Here is a 17425-nt window from a genome sequence, read left to right as displayed (position 1 = left end):
TAGAGGTTTCTCCGGCCTTAGGTGCCATCAATGGTTATGGAAAAATAAAAAAGCTATGCTTTTACCACACCAAACTTAGAATATTGCTCGCCCTCGAACAAAAGAAGAAAGAAGAAGAAGAAGAAGAAGAAGAAAATATGGAGGAAAGGGAGAAGTGTGTGGTTTCGGCCAAGGTGAAGAAGAGAAGGTTGTGGTTTGTGAAAATGAAGAAGGATAGAGGGGTTTATATAGTGAAGGGAGAGGGAGTAGGTTTGGCTATTTAAGGTGGGTTTGGGTGGGAAAGAAATTTTGACTTTTGAAGGTAGGTGGGGTTTTTGGAGAAGAGTGGATGGATGTGAGTGGTGAAGAGGTGATGGGGAGGAGAGATTGAGGTGATTGGTGAAGGGTTTTGGGGAAGAGTGTTATTGGATTGTGTGAAGAGGAGAGAAGGTGAGTTGAGGTAGGTGGGTATCCTGTGGGGTCCACACATCCTGAGATGATCTTGTGGGGTCCAGGGTGTGCTTTTTCTTCTGCTGTTTTTGATCCTGTTTTTAATTTTAATATTTATTTTGTGACTCCACGTGATCATGAACCTAATAAAACATAAAAGAATAATAAAAAAAATAAAATAAGATAAATAAAAATTGGGTTGCCTCCCAATAAGCCCTCCTTTAATGTCACTAGCTTGACAGTGGGCTCTCATGGAGCCTCAAAGGTGATAAGGTCAATGTTGTAGACTCCCAACACCAAACTTAGAGTTTGAATGTGGGGATTCAACACCAAACTTAGAGTTTGGCTGTGGCCTCCCAACACCAAACTTAGAGTTTGATTGTGGGGGATCTGTTTGACTCTGTACTGAGAGAAGCTTTTCATGCTTCCTCTCCATTGTTAAAGAAGAACACCCTTGGGTCTTAAACACAAGGTAGTCCTCATTCAATTGAAGGACTAATTCTCCTCTGTTAATCATCTATCACAGCTCGTGCTGTGGCTAGGAAAGGTCTTCCAAGGATGATGAAATCAGCAGGGATGTAAAGGCCTTCAACCTTTACCAACACGACCTCTACCAATCCATAGGCTTGTCTTACTGACTTGTCTGCCATTTGCAATGAGAATATGGTAGGCTGTACCTCAATGATCCACGGCTTCTCCATTACAGAGAGTGGCATAAGATTTATGACTGACCCGCGTTCATAGGTGTGAATGATGATGAGTGTCACAGATCATCACATTCATCATGATGAAGTGCAACGAATATCTTAGAACAGGAATAAACTGAATTGAATAGAAAATGGTAATAATTGCATTAAAACTCGAGGTACAGCAGAGCTCCACACCCTTAATCTATGGTGTGTAGAAACTCCACCGCTGAAAATACATAAGTGATAGTGGTCCAGGCATGGCCGAATGGCCAGCCCCCTAAATGTGATCAATAGTCTCCTAAGATGAATAATGGAATAAAACCGAGACCAAAGATGTCTATTACAATAGTAAAATATCCTATTTATACTAGACTAGCTACTAGGGTTTACAAAAGTAAGTAATTGATGCAGAAATCTACTTCTGGGGCCCACTTGGTGTGTGCTTGGGCTGAGCTTGAGCTTTACACGTGGAGAGGCTTGTTTTGGAGTTGAACGCCAAGTTGTAACGTGTTTTTGGCGTTCAACTCTGGTTTGCGACGTGTTTCTGGCGTTTGACTCCAGAATGCAGCATGGAACAGGCGTTGAGCGCCAGTTTACGTCGTCTAATCACGAATAAAGTATGGACAATTATATATTGCTGGAAATCTCTGGATGTCTAATTTACAACGCCATTTAGAGAGCGCCATTTGGATTTCGGTAGCTCCAGAAAATCTATTTTGAGTGCAGGGAGGTCAGAATCCAATAGCATCAGCAGTCCTTTGTCAGCCTTCTATCAGAGTTTTGCTCAGGTCCCTCAATTTCAGCCAGAAATTACTTGAAATAAAAAAAAACACACAAACTCATAGTAAAGTCCAGAAATGTGAATTTAGCATAAAAACTAATGAAAACATCCCTAAAAGTAGCTAGATTCTACTAAAAACTATCTAAAAACAATGCCAAAAAGCGTATAAATTATCTGCTCATCAGGCGTTAAAACCAGGATTGCACAGCAAGGGCGTTTTGCACGCCTAAAAGGAACAGGGATGAAATCCTTGACCCCTCAGGATTTGTGGACCCCATAGGATCCCCACTTACCCTACCCCCTCTCTTTCTCACTCACCAATCAAATCATATCCTTTTCCCTATATTCTCTTCACCAATCACCTCCGTATCTCTTCCCCAAAAACCCCACCTACCTCTCTTTCAAATTCAAATACTTTTCCCCCTAAACCCAACCATAATGACCGAATCCCAACCCTCCCCTCACCTCTATATAAACCCCTCACTACTTCTTCATTTTCACACAACACAAACACCTTTCCCCCCTCTTGGCCGAACCACTATCTCCCTCCATCTCTTCCATTTTCTTCTTCTCCTCCTTCTTTCTTTCTTTTTTTGCTCGAGGACGAGCAAACCTTTTAAGTTTGGTGTGGTAAAATCATTGCTTTTTGTTTTTCCATAACCATTTATGGCACCTAAAGCCGGAGAAACCTCTAGAAAGAGGAAAGGGAAGGCAAAAGCTTTCACCTCCGAGTCATGGGAGATGGAGAGATTCATCTCAAAGGTCCATTAAGACCACTTCTATGAAGTTGTGGCCAAAAAGAAGGTGATCCCTGGGTCCCTTTTATGTTCAAGAAAGATGAGTATTGGGAGATCCAACATGAAATCCGAAGAAGAGGTTGGGAAGTTCTTACCAATCCCATTCAACAAGTCGGAATCTTAATAGTTCAAGAGTTCTATGTCAATGCATGGATCACTAGGAACCATGATCAAAGTATGAACCCGAATCCAAAGAATCGGCTTACAATGGTTCGAGGGAAATACTTAGATTTCAGTCCGGAAAATGTAAGGTTGGCATTCCATTTGCCAATGATGCAAGAAAACGCATGTCCTTACACTAGAAGGGTCAACTTTGATCAAAGGTTGGACCAAGTCCTCATGGACATATGTGTGGAAGGACTCAATGGAAAAGAGACTCAAGAGGCAGTCCAGTTCAATTGAGAAGACCGGACCTTAAGCCTGTGGCTAGAGGATGGTTGGGGTTCATCCAATGCTCTATCATTCCGACCCGCAACCGATCTGAAGTGACTGTGGATCGGGACATCATGATCCATAGTCTCATGAATAGGGAGGAAGTAGAAGTTCATGAGATCATACCTCTAGAACTCTACAAGGTGCCTGACAAGTCATCCACTTTGGCAAGGTTAGCCTTTCCTCATCTCATTTGTCATTGATAAACCACTATTTCATGGTTTATCTTGTGCTCAATTGAGTGGATTTTATCAACTCTTTACCCACTTATTCATACTATTTGCATGGTTTTACATTTGCCTTCCTAATTATGTGCTATGATTGAAAACATGCTTCTTTGGCCTTAAGTTCCCTATGTTTAATCCTCTCTTATTACCATTAGATGCCTTGATATGTGTGTTAAGTGATTTCAGGGATTACAGGGCAGGAATGGTTTAGAGGATGAAAGGAAGCATGTAAAAGTGGAAGGAATACAAGAAGTTGAAGGAACTGCAAAGCTGTCCAACCTGACCTCTTCGCACTCAAACGGTTATAATTTTTGTTGCATAGGTCCAAATGACGTGGTTCCAATTGCGTTGGAAAGCTAATGTCCGGGGCTTCGATTTGATATATAATATGCAATAGTTGCCCTAACGCTAGGCGACACGACCGCGTGCTCCATGCGGCCTGATGAGCGGATAATTTGTACGCTTTTTGGCATTGTTTTTAGTATGTTTTTAGTATATTTGGTTTAGTTTTTAGTATATTTTTATTAGTTTTAAGTTAAAATTCACTTTTCTGCACTTTACTATGAGTTTGTGTGTTTTTCTGTGATTTCAGGTATTTTCTGGCTGAAATTGAGGGACCTGAGCAAAATCTGATTCAGAGACTGAAAGGACTGCAGATGCTGTTGGATTCTGACCTCCCTGCACTCGAAGTGGATTTTCTGGAGCTACAGAAGCCCAATTGGCGCGCTCTCAATGGCGTTGGAAAGTAGACATCCTGGGCTTTCCAGCAATATATGATAGTCCATACTTTGCCCAAGATTTGATGGCCCAAACCGGCGTCCAAAGTCACCTTCAGATTTCCCAGCGTTAAAATGCCGGAACTGGCACCAAAATGGGAGTTAAACGCCCAAACTGGCATAAAACTGGCGTTTAACTCCAAGAGAGTCTCTACACACGAAATGCTTCAATGCTCAGCCCAAGCACACACCAAGGGCCCGAAGTGGATTTTATGTCATTTACTCATCTTTGTAAACCTTAGGCTACTAGTTTTCTATAAGTAGGACCTTTTACATTGTATTATCATCTTGGTTTTTTCTGGTTCCCTCTGGGGCCGAAGCCAATGATCACTTTTGTTCTTATGTATTTTCAACGGTGGAGTTTCTACACACCATAGATTAAGGTGTGGAGCTCTGCTGTACCTCGAGTATTAATGCAATTACTATTGTTCTTCTATTCAATTCCACTTGTTCTTGTTCCAAGATATCACTTGTTCTTCAACTTGATGAATGTGATGATCCGTGACACTCATCATCATTCTCACCTATGAACGTGTGACTGATAACCACCTCCGTTCTACCTTAAATTGGGTGAATATCTCTTGGATTCCTGATACACGATGCATGGTTGATCGCCTGACAACCGAGCGCTCGCCTGACAACCGAGCCAGCCATTCCGTGAGATCAGAGTCTTCGTGGTATAGGCAAGAACTGATGGCGGCATTCAAGAGAATCCGGAAGGTCTAACCTTGTCTATGGTATTCTGAGTAGGATTCAATGATTGAATGACTGTGACGTGCTTCAAACTCCTGAAGGCGGGGCGTTAGTGACAGACGCAAAAGAATCACTGGATTCTATTCCGGCCTGATCGAGAACCGACAGATGGATAGCCGTGCCGTGACAGGGTGCATTGAACATTTCCACTGAGAGGATGGGAGGTAGCCACTGACAACGGTGAAACCCTTGCATAAGCTTGCCATGGAAAGGAGTAAGAAGGATTGGATGAAGACAGTAGGAATGCAGAGAGACGGAAGGGACCAAGCATCTTCATACGCTTATCTGAAATTCCTACCAATGAATTACATAAGTATCTCTATCTTTATCTTTATGTTTTATTCATCATCTATACCCATTTGAGTCTGCCTGACTAAGATTTACAAGGTGACCATAGCTTGCTTCATACCAACAATCTCCGTGGGATCGACCCTTACTCGCGTAAGGTTTATTACTTGGACGACCCAGTGCACTTGCTGGTTAGTTGTGCGGAGTTGTGATAAAGAGTGAGATTGCAATGAGCGTACCATGTTGATGGCGCCATTGATGATCACAATTTCGTGCACCAAGTTTTTGGCGCCGTTGCCGGGGATTGTTTCGTGTATGGACAACTGACGGTTCATCTTGTTGCTTAGATTAGGTATTTTTCAGAATTCTTAAGAATGAGTTCTAGAGTTTCATGATTATCTGTTGAAATCTGGCTGGCTGAGAAGCCATGTCTAATCTTATTGGACCGAGGTTTCAACTGATCATCACAAGAGCTTATTGATCTCTATCAATCTTGCTATTGGAGCAATGATCTGCTAAGGCTTGGCTGGCCATTGGCCATGTCTAGTGTTTTGGACCGAAGCTTTCTTTGAAAGCTTGGCTGGCTGTGAAGCCATATCTAATTCCTGGACCGGAGTCTTAGACTAGCATTGCAATGATTCCTGGAATCCAAATTAAGAATTCTGAAACCTTTAATTTCTATTTCCATATAATTTTCGAAAAATCCAAAAAAAATTTTCAAAATCATAAAAAAACCAAAAATATTTTATGTTTCTTGTTAGAGTCTAGTGTCTAATTTTAAGTTTGGTGTCTTGCATGCATTGTCTATTTGATCTTGGTTCTATTTTCAAGTCAATAGTACAGGGAACTGAAGATTCAGAACATGCAGCAGAGGAATTACACAGAAAAAGCTGGGCGTTCAAAACGCCCAGTGAAGAAGGACAGACTGGCGTTTAAACGCCAGCCAGGGTGCCTGGTTGGGCGTTTAACGCCCAAAAAGGTGGTGCATTGGGCGTTAAACGCCAGAATGTGCACCATTCTGGGCGTTTAACGCCAGGATGGCACAAGGGGGAGGATTTTGTTTTCAAATCAATTTTTTTAAGTTTTCAAAAGTTTTTCAAAATCAAATCTTTTTCAAAATCAATTTATTTCCTTTTTCAAAGATACTTGCTAACAATTAATGATTTGATTGAACATTTCAAGTATGTTGCCTTTTCTGTTGAGAAAGGTTTAATGTTTGAATCATATATTTTCTTGTCAGGCAAGTCATTAATTTTTAAAATCAAATCTTTTTAAAACTGTTTTCAAATCATATCTTTTCAATCATATCTTTTTAAAACCATAACTTTTCAATCATATCTTTTTAATCACATTGTTTTCAAAATAATCCTCAATCATATCTTTTTAAATTCTAATTTCAAAATTTTTTTTCAAAAATTACTTGATTTCTTTCCCACTCTTGATTTTCGAAAATCAAGTAAAGTTTTTCAAAATGTTGTTAAAATCTTTTTAATTAATTTTCGAAAAATTTCCTCCTCTCTTCTCACATCCTTCTATTTATGGAGCACCACTCCTCCTCAATGCACAATTCGAGCTCTATCTGACTAAGTTCGAATTCTTCTCCTTCTTCCTTCTATTTTTCTTCTTCTCTGACACCTCAAGGAATCTCTATACTGTGACATAGAGGATTCCACATTTTCTTGTTCTCTTCTCTTTTATATGAGCAGGAACAAAGACGAGCATTCTTGTTGAAGCTGACCCTGAACCTGAAAGGACCTTGAAGCGAAAGCTAAGAGAAGCTAAGGCACAACTCTCTGCAGAGGACCTAACAGAAATCTTCAAAGAAGAAGACATGGCAGCCGAAAACAACAACAATGCAAACAATGCAAGGAAGGTGCTGGGTGACTTTACTGCACCTACTCTCGACTTCTATGGGAGAAGCATCTCTATCCCTGCCATTGGAGCAAACAACTTTGAGCTTAAGACTCAATTAGTTTCTCTAACGCAACAGAATTGCAAGTTCCATGGACTTCCATTGGAAGATCCTCATCAGTTCTTAGCTGAATTCTTGCAAATCTGTGACACTGTCAAGACTAATGGGGTTGACCCTGAGGTCTACAGACTTATGCTATTCCCTTTTGCTGTAAGAGACAGAGCTAGGACATGGTTGGACTCACAACCTAAAGAAAGCATGGACTCATGGGAAAAGCTAGTCAATGCCTTCTTGGCAAAGTTCTTTCCACCTCAAAAATTGAGTAAGCTTAGAGTGGAAGTCCAAACCTTCAGACAGAAGGATGGAGAATCCCTCTATGAAGCTTGGGAAAGATACAAACAATTGATCAGAAAATGTCCTTCTGACATGCTTTCTGAATGAAGCATCATAGGTATTTTCTATGATGGTCTCTCTGAACTATCCAAGATGTCTTTGGATAGCTCTGCTGGAGGATCTCTTCATTTGAAGAAGACGCCTACAGAAGCTCAAGAACTAATTGAAATGGTTGCAAATAACCAATTCATGTACACTTCTGAAAGGAATCCTGTGAACAATGGGACAAATCAGAAGAAAGGAGTTCTTGAGATTGATACTCTGAATGCCATATTGGCTCAGAACAAAATATTGACTCAGCAAGTCAATTTGATTTCTCAAAGTCTGTCTGGAATGTAAAATGCACCAAGCAGTACTAAGGATGCTTCATCTGAAGAAGAAGCTTATGATCCTGAGAACCCTTCAATGGAAGAGGTGAATTACCTGGGAGAACCCTATGGAAACACCTATAATTCTTCATGGAGAAATCATCCAAATTTCTCATGGAAGGATCAACAGAGACCTCAACAAGGTTTCAACAACAATAATGGTGGAAGAAACAGGTTTAGCAATGGCAAGCCTTTTCCATCATCTTCTCAGCAATAGACAGAGAATTCTAAGCAGAACCCCTCTGACTTAGCAACTATGGTCTCTGATCTAATCAAAACCACTCAAAGTTTCATGACTGAAACAAGGTCCTCCATCAGGAATTTGGAGGCACAAGTGGGACAGCTGAGCAAGAAAATTACTGAACTCCCTCCTAGTACTCTCCCAAGCAATACAGAAGAAAATCCAAAAGGAGAGTGCAAGGCCATCAACATGGCCGAATTTGGAGAGGAAGGAGAGGAAGTGAACGCCACTGAGGAAGACCTCAATGGGCGTCCACTAACCTCCACTGAGTTCCCCAATGAGGAACCATGGGAATCTGAGTCTCAAAATGAGACCATAGAGATTCCATTGGACTTACTTCTGCCTTTCATGAGCTCTAATGAGTATTCTTCCTCTGAAGAGGATGAGTATGTCACTGAAGAGCAAGTTGCTAAATACCTTGGAGCAATCATGAAGCTAAATGACAAGTTATTTGGAAATGAGACTTGGGAGGATGAACCCCCTTTGCTCACCAAAGAATTGGATGACTTGTCTAGGCAGAAATTACGTCAAAAGAGGCAGGACCCTGGGAAGTTCTCCATGCCTTGTACCATAGGCACCATGACCTTCAAGAAGGCTCTGTGTGACTTAGGGTCAAGTGTAAACCTCATGCCTCTCTCTGTAATGGAGAGGCTAGGGATCTTTGAGGTACAAGCTGCAAAAATCTCACTAGAGATGGCAGACAATTCAAGAAAACAAGCTTATGGACTTGTAGAGGATGTTCTGGTAAAGATTGAAGACCATTACATCCCTGCTGATTTCATAGTCCTAGAGACTGGGAAGTGCATGGATGAATCCATCATCCTTGGCAGACCCTTCCTAGCCACAGCAAAGGCTGTGATTGATGTTGATGGAGGTGAACTGATCATTCAAGTGAATGAAGAATCCTTTGTGTTTAAGGCTCAAGGATATCCCTCTGTCACCATGGAGAGGAAGCATGAAGAGCTTCTCTCAAATCAGAGTCAAACAGAGCCCCCACAGTCAAACTCTAAGTTTGGTGTTGGGAGGCCACAACCAAACTCTAAGTTTGGTGTTGAACCCCCACATTCAACTCTAAGTTTGGTGTTGGGAGGTTCCAACATTGCTCTGAGAAATGTGAGGCTCCATGAGAGCCCTCTGTCAAGCTACTGACATTAAAGAAGCGCTTGTTGGGAGGCAACCCAATGTTATATTTTACATATTTTCCTTTGTTATTTTATTTTATTTTGTAGGTTGATGATCATGAGAAGTCATAAAATCAAATGAAAAAGCAAAAACAGAATGAAAAACAGGAAGAAAAACAGCACACCCTGGAGGAAGAACCTACTGGCGTTTAAACGCTAGTAAGGCTAGCAGATGGGCGTTTAACGCCCAGTCTGGCACCATTCTGGGCGTTTAACGCCTGAAAGGGGCACCAGACTGGCGTTAAACGCCAGAAAAGGGCAAGCACCTGGCGTTAAACGCCAGAAATGGGCACCAGCCCGGCGTTTAACGCCAGAATTGGCACAGAACGCAAATTTTCTTGCCACTTGGTGCAGGGATGACTTTTCCTTGACACCTCAGGATCTGTGGACCCCACAGGATCCCCACCTACCCCACCACCCTCTCTCTTCTTCTTCACCCATTCACCAATCACCTCAATACCTCTTCCCCAAAAACCCTTCACTTATCAAATCCCATCTTCTCTTCACCACTCACATCCATCCTTCATAAAACCCCACCTACATCACCCTTCAAATTCAAACCACTTTCCCTCCCAAACCCACCCATACATGACCGAACCATGAGCCCCCCTCTCCTATAAACCCTTCTTCACCCCTTCATTTTCACACAACCTAAACACCACTTCTCCCCCTCTTTGGCCGAACACAAAGCCATTCCCTTCTTCCTCATTTCTTCTTCTTCTCCTCTATTCTTTCTTCTTTTGCTCGAGGACGAGCAAACCTTTTAAGTTTGGTGTGGTAAAAGCGTTGCTTTTTCGGTTTTCCATAACCATTTATGGCATCCAAGGCCGGAGAAACCTCTAGAAAGAGGAAAGGGAAGGCGAAAGCTTCCACCTCCGAGTCATGGGAGATGGAGAGATTCATCTCAAGGGTGCATCAAGACCACTTCTATGAAGTTGTGGCCTTGAAGAAGGTGATCCCCGAGGTCCCCTTTTCACTCAAAAAGGGTGAATATCTGGAGATCCGACATGAGATCCGAAGAAGAGGTTGGGAAGTTCTTACCAACCCCATTCAACAAGTCAAGAGTTCTATGCCAATGCATGGATCACCAAGAACCATGATCAAAGTGTGAACCCGGATCCAAAGAATTGGCTTACTATGGTTCGGGGGAAATACTTAGATTTTAGTCCGAAAAATGTGAGGTTGGCATTCAACTTGCCCATGATGCAAGGAGATGAACATCCTTACACTAGAAGGGTCAACTTTGATCAAAGGTTGGACCAAGTCCTCACTGACATTTGTGAAGAGGGCGCCCAATGGAAGAGAGATTCAAGAGGAAAGCCGGTTCAACTAAGAAGGCATGACTTCAAGCCCGTGGCTAGAGGATGGTTGGAGTTTATCCAACGCTCAATCATTCCCACTAGCAACCGGTCCGAAGTTACTCTAGACCGAGCCATCATGATCCATAGCATCATGATTGGAGAAGAAATAGAAGTTCATGAGGTTATAGCTCAAGAACTTTATAAGGTGGCGGACAAGTCCTCTACCTTGGCAAGGTTAGCCTTTCCTCACCTCATTTGTCACCTCTGTTATTCAGTTGGAGTTGACATAGAAGGAGACACCCCCATTGATGAGGATAAGCCCATTGATGACAAGTCATCATATACCCATTTTTCAAGCTAATTTCACTTGTTTAGTTAGCATTTATGCACTTTCTTGCATCATAAGTAAAGGATTTGGAGTGAAAATGCATAACTTCTCTAAATCAAGTAACCACTATGAAATTAATGATAAATCATGAGGTTTAAGCTAATTTTAATTGCATTTTAATGGATTTATAAGCCTCTTGATTTTTGTGATACTTTGAGTGGTTGTTTGGTTTATTTTAGGTGAAGAAAAAGAAAAGAAAATGAAAAGCGTGGCCTAAGAAGTGTGACACAAGAGAAGAAAAGCGTGGCAAAGGAAGGGAAGTGTGCCGTAACTAAAGGGAGAAGCAACTCTGCCCTCCACAAGGGCAGACTGCCCTCTAGGAGGGCAGCATTAGTGACCGAGCCAAGCATAGGCGATTCTGCCCTGCCCACTTCAAGGGCAGAGCACAAAATGGTGCCTTGGAGCCATGAGAAACAAATTCTGCCCTGCCCTTGTGGAGGGCAGGATCGTGCTCCATGAGGAAAGAAATCCAAGAGAAAATGGCACCCATGCAAGCTACAAGTTTCGAACCAAGAACCATGAGGAAGCCAAGCCTTGAGACCAATTGCCATGCCAAGAAATAAAGAAAAATGAGTAGCGTGTTTGCAAGGTCCCAGACTCGAACCCACGGCATGGAGGATTGGTCATTGCCCTGCCCTTGGCGCGGGCAGGGCAGAAATTTGAATGGCGCACCAATTTTTCTCCATGGCGCACCAAAATTTCTCCCTTGGCACGATCCTGGCGCGCGCGTTCCTCTCTGGCCGCACCAACCCAATCCTGCCCTGCCCTTGGCGCGGGCAGGGCAGCCTCCAAGGCACCAACGCGCGTCCCGCGCGCCAATCTCCTTTCCTGGCGCATCAATTTTGCATCTGGCAGCACCATCCGCGCGCGTCTCAAATTCTGGCGCATCCAAAACTCCCCGCCCTGCCCTTGGCGCGGGCAGGATCTTGTGTGGCGCACCAAGAAGCAAAACGTGCGCACCAACTCGCACCAACAAGCAACCACGCCGCACCAAATCTTTGTGCCATGCATCAATTTTCTGCCCTGCCCTCCACAAGGGCAGGGCAGCCTCCTGGAAGTGGATCTTGGGCTGAAATTCAAATTAAAAATTAATTTGAATCCAATTCTTCACCAATCCAAAAGCCCATCCAAATCCCATCATCCAAGAATAGAAAGTGTATAAATAGGACTTAGTTTGATGTAATTGGGGCTGGACTTTTCACCTCTTTTAGCTACCTTGGCACTCACTTTTAAATTTTCAATTACTTTGCAATTTTACTTGCTTTCACCTTCTGGAAAGAATTTGACCAAGAACTAAGAGGATCAAAGGAGAGTCTCCTTCCTCGAATCTCTTGGGCAATTCTACTTTCTGTTCTCTGAGTATTGGGTGTGTGAAATTGGGGAAATTCTGTCCCAATTCCCATTCAATCTCTCTGCATTAATTTTACTGCACAATTCACTTTCAATTCTGTTATTCAATTGCTTCTTCTTCAATTTTCTGTCAATTGCTTACTGAATCTAGATCTGGGAAGGAAATTGGGTCTTAGGCTTTGCTACCTAAGCCCTTGGGATCCTGAGATCACTTTTGGTTCATCTGTGAACCTCTGCAGAATTTTACTTGAATTCTGTTGCATGCTTATTGCTTTTGATCTACTTTCTGCCCAACCATTTACTGTAATTCACTTGTTCTTTGTTTAATTCTTGCAATCCCATTCCTCAATTCCCTTTTATATTCAAGTCATTTACCTTTCTTGCCATTTAAGTTACTGCAATTTAAGTTTCTTGCACTTTAAGTTTCAGTCATTTACCTTTCTTGCTCTTTAAGTTTCTGCACTTTTACTTCTCTGTTCTTTATTTTACTGCAATTTTCCCTTCTCCCTTTTACTTTTAATGTCATTTACTTTCTGTTCAACACAAACAACTCAACCAAAGCTTGATTCGCTTGACTGAATCACCCACCGAACTAAAATTGCTCAATCCTTCAATCCCTGTGGGATCGACCTCACTCACGTGAGTTATTATTACTTGATGCGACCCGGTACACTTGCCGGTGAGTTTTGTGTTGGATCGCTTTCCACACATCAAGTTTTTGGCGCCGTTGCCGGGGATTGAAATAGATTGACAATGATTAAGTGAGGTGGAGATCTAGATTAAGCATTTTTACTTTTCTGTTGTTCTAACTCTCACTAACACATTAACTGTTTGAGATTTTGCTTAAACTAACCAACCAAAACCTCATTCTAGCAATAGATTGAAGTTTTGTTAACTCTCTGGGTTTGTGTGTTTATTGTTGTGAGTTTGTATGTCAGGTATAGGAAGATCTTCCCACATTATTTCTGAAATTGATCAAAGAACTCTCAGGAGAATCAGAAGAGCTGAAAGAGGGAAGAATATTGTTGGAGAAGAAGAAGAATCTGAGGAGGAATTCCAAGACATGGAAAGAGATACCACTCAACCTGAAGGAAGAGCCAACGATGACCAACAGAGAAGAGTTTTGGCTTCATACACCTTTGCAAATGCCAAGCATTGTGGGAGCAGCATTCTCACTCCCAATGTCAATGCCAACAACTTTGAACTCAAGCCACAACTCATTACTCTGGTGCAAAACAATTGTTCTTTTGGAGGAGGGCCTTTGGAGGACCCAAACCAACATTTGTCCACCTTTTTGAGAATCTGTGACACAGTGAAGACAAATGGTGTGCCCCCTGATAGCTATAAGTTGCTACTCTTCCCATTCTCTCTCAGGGACAAAGCAACTCAATGGCTAGAGACTTTTCCAAAAGAAAGCATCAACACTTGGGATGACTTGGTGAGCAAGTTTCTTGCCAAATTCTACCCCCCTCAAAGAGTCCTAAGGTTGAAGACAGAGGTTCAAACCTTCACTCAATTGGAGGCCGAGAGCTTATATGAAGCATGGGAGAGATACAAGGCTCTATTGAGGAAATGTCCACCAGAGATGTTCACTGAGTGGGACAAGCTACAAAACTTCTATGAAGGTCTCACCCTTAAAGCTCAAGAAGCTCTTGATCATTCTGCTGGAGGCTCTCTACAACTCATGAAAACCACAGAGGAAGCTCGAAACCTCATTGATATGGTGGCCAACAACCAATACTTCTTTTCTCATCAAAGACAACGTCAACCATCACAGAGAAGAGGAGTCATGGAGTTGGAAGGAGTTGATTCAATCTTAGCTCAAAACAAGATGATGCAACAACAGATTCAACAACAATTTGAGCAAATGGCTAAGAGGATTGATGGCTTGCAAGTGGCAGCAGTGAGCACCACAAGCCAACCTCCAAACACTTGGGTGCAAAGTGAAGAAACTCAAGAGGAGCAACAACAAGAGCAGGTTCAATACTTGCACAACCAGAATCAGGGAACAAATGAGGTCTATGGAGATACCTACAATCCATCTTGGAAGAATCACCCAAACCTTAGATGGGGAGACAACCATAACCAAAACCAACAACCATGGCAAAGAAACACAGGTCAAAACAATTGGAAAAACACAAACCATAACTCCCAGCCAAACACTAACCAAAACTCATACAGAAAACCACAAAACAACCACCCAAATTCTAACCAATACCCACCCAATAACCACCCAACTAACCAAACCACCTATCTTCATCCATCACCACCCCAAAACCAACCCATCACACAAGATTCACAAAGGATTACCAATCTAGAAGTACTCATGGAAAAACTAATGAAAAGCCAAGAACAAACCACCAAGAATCAAGATGCTGCCATGAAGAACTTAGAGAGGCAAATTGGCCAAATCTCCAAGAAGATCTCTGTTGAGAAACCCTCAAGTTCACTACCTAGTGATACCATTCCCAACCCAAAGGAAGAATGCAAGGTGGTGCAACTAAGAAGTGGAAGGGTGTTGACAGATGGCAACCAAGAAGTAACTCAGAAGCCTATGGAAGATATCACTGAGCCAACAAAGGACACTGAAGCAAGTAACAAGGACAAGATAAGCAAGAATGCTTCAGAAAAGCTCACAGAGGAAGAAAACAAGCTACAGAGTTCAAAGAAGGGCAAGCAAATCATGGAGGAACCAACTCCAAAACAGTATCAAGTGGTGAAGAGCTCAACACCACCACTGCCTTACCCACAAAGATTTCACAAGGAAACAAAGGACCAGCACTTCCACAAGTTTCTTGAAACTTTCAAGAAATTAGAAATTAACATACCTCTGGCAGAAGCCTTGGAACAAATGCCACTGTATGCTAAATTTCTAAAAGAGCTCATCAACAAGAAAAGGGATTGGAATGAGAAGGAAACGGTGATGCTTAGTGAAGAATGTAGTGCCGTGCTCCAAAAGGGAATCCCACCAAAACTCAAGGATCCAGGGAGTTTTGTAGTGCCATGCACTATAGGAAAACTATCTTTGGACAATGCTCTTTGCGATCTTGGGGCTAGTATCAACTTGATGCCTTTGTCCATGATGAAGAAGTTGGCAATAGAAGAACTCAAACCCACCAAAATGTCACTAGTTATGGCAGACAGATCAATCAAGGTGCCAAATGGGATTGTGGAAAATTTGCTAGTAAAGGTTGGAAAGTTCATCTTCCCTGCAGATTTTGTAATCCTAGATACTGATGAGGAAGGCAACAATTCCATCATCTTGGGCAGACCATTTTTAGCAACTGCAAGAGCCATCATAGATGTGGAAAAGGGAGAAATGATTTTCAGAGTACACAATGAGCAAATGATCATCAATGTTTTTAAATCAATGCAACATCCCCCAGAGCAAGAAGATCATTTGAGGGTGGATATGATAGAGAGCCTAGTGGAAGAAATGTTAGATATTGGTCAGCATGAGCAAGAAAGAGACAACCAGGAAAGAATGGAGGAACATGTGGCTGAGATCCTCATAAGCAAAGAAGAAGAACCAAACAAGAAAGAAGAGGTGCAAAAGCAAGAACTAAAGCCATTACCTTCTCACCTCAAATATGCATTTCTGGGCACTTCAGAGAACTTTCCAGTAATCATCAACTCATCCTTGACAAAGAAGGAAGAAGGGGAGCTTATAGCTGTCCTCAGAGCTCACAAGGATGCATTAGGATGGACCATTGATGATCTAAAAGGCATTAGTCCCACAGTATGCATGCATAAGATTCTTTTGGAGGACAATTCCAAAGCTGTAATTCAACCTCAGAGAAGACTAAACCCTGCAATGAAGGAAGTCGTCCAAAAGGAAGTGATGAAGTTGTGGAATGCAGGAATCATATATCCTATCTCTGATAGCTCATGGATAAGCCCAGTACAAGTGGTGCCAAAGAAAGGGGGAATGACAGTCATTACTAATGAGAAAAATGAACTCATTCCCACCAGAACTGTGACAGGGTGGAGGATGTGTATTGATTATAGAAGATTGAATGATGCTACACGCAAAGATCACTTCCCACTCCCTTTCATTGATCAAATGCTTGAGAGGTTGGCTGGCCATGCTTATTATTGCTTCTTGGATGGATATTCGGGATACAATCAGATAGTGGTGGATCCAAAGGACCAAGAGAAGACCTTATTCACATGTCCAGTTGGTGTTTTTGCTTATAGAAGAATGCCGTTTGGATTGTGCAATGCTCCAGCCACTTTTCAAAGGTGTATGCTTTCTATCTTCTCAGACATGGTTGAAAAATTTTTAGAGGTTTTCATGGACGACTTCTCTGTTTTTGGTGATACTTTCACCACTTGTTTAAACCATCTAACTCTTGTCTTGAAACGATGCCAAGAAACTAATTTGGTTTTGAACTGGGAAAAGTGCCACTTCATGGTACCTGAGGGGATTGTTCTTGGCCATAAAGTTTCAAGAAGAGGAATAGAGGTTGACAAGGCAAAGGTGGAAATAATAGAAAAACTCCCTCCACCAACTAATGTAAAATCTGTCAGAAGTTTCTTGGGGCATGCAGGTTTTTATAGAAGGTTCATCAAAGATTTTTCTAAAATAGCCAAACCTTTAAGCAATCTTTTGATGAATGATCAACCTTTTATTTTTGATAAGGACTGTCAGCATGCTTTTGAGACTTTAAAACAGAAACTCATAATAGCACCAATTATCACACCCCCTGATTGGGACTCACCATTTGAACTCATGTGCGATGCAAGTGAAATTGCAATTGGTGCTGTACTTGGGCAAAAAAAGGGAAACTTGCATCATGTCATATACTATGCAAGTAAAGTATTAAATGAAGCTCAAAAAAATTACACCACAACAGAGAAGGAATTGCTAGCTGTAGTTTATGCATTTGATAAGTTTAGATCATATTTGATAGGATCTAAAATTGTGGTTTATACTGATCATGCTGCTCTCAAGTATTTGATGTCAAAACAGGATGCTAAACCAAGACTTATCAGATGGATCTTACTCCTACAAGAATTTGACATTGAGGTAAAGGACAGGAAAGGCACTGAAAATTTGGTTGCTGATCATTTGTCAAGGCTGCCACCAGAGACAATTCAAAAAGCCTCAGTACCTGTA

The 17425-nt window shown here is 41.9% G+C and overlaps 1 non-coding gene across 1 annotated transcript; it reads right to left on the bottom strand.

Moving 5' to 3' along the window:
• Positions 1-7408: 7408 nt before the first annotated feature.
• LOC130953833 (small nucleolar RNA R71) lies at positions 7409-7516 on the bottom strand. Its single transcript, XR_009075994.1, has one exon. It is a non-coding gene; the product is annotated as a small nucleolar RNA R71 (small nucleolar RNA).
• Between the last annotated feature and the right edge of the window lie 9909 nt (positions 7517-17425).

This window comes from Arachis stenosperma, chromosome 9, assembly GCF_014773155.1.
Source record: "Arachis stenosperma cultivar V10309 chromosome 9, arast.V10309.gnm1.PFL2, whole genome shotgun sequence".
NCBI classification, from domain to species: domain Eukaryota; kingdom Viridiplantae; phylum Streptophyta; class Magnoliopsida; order Fabales; family Fabaceae; genus Arachis; species Arachis stenosperma.
Note: the sequence above shows the minus strand (reverse complement) of the source record. Positions and strands in the feature narration are given on the sequence as shown.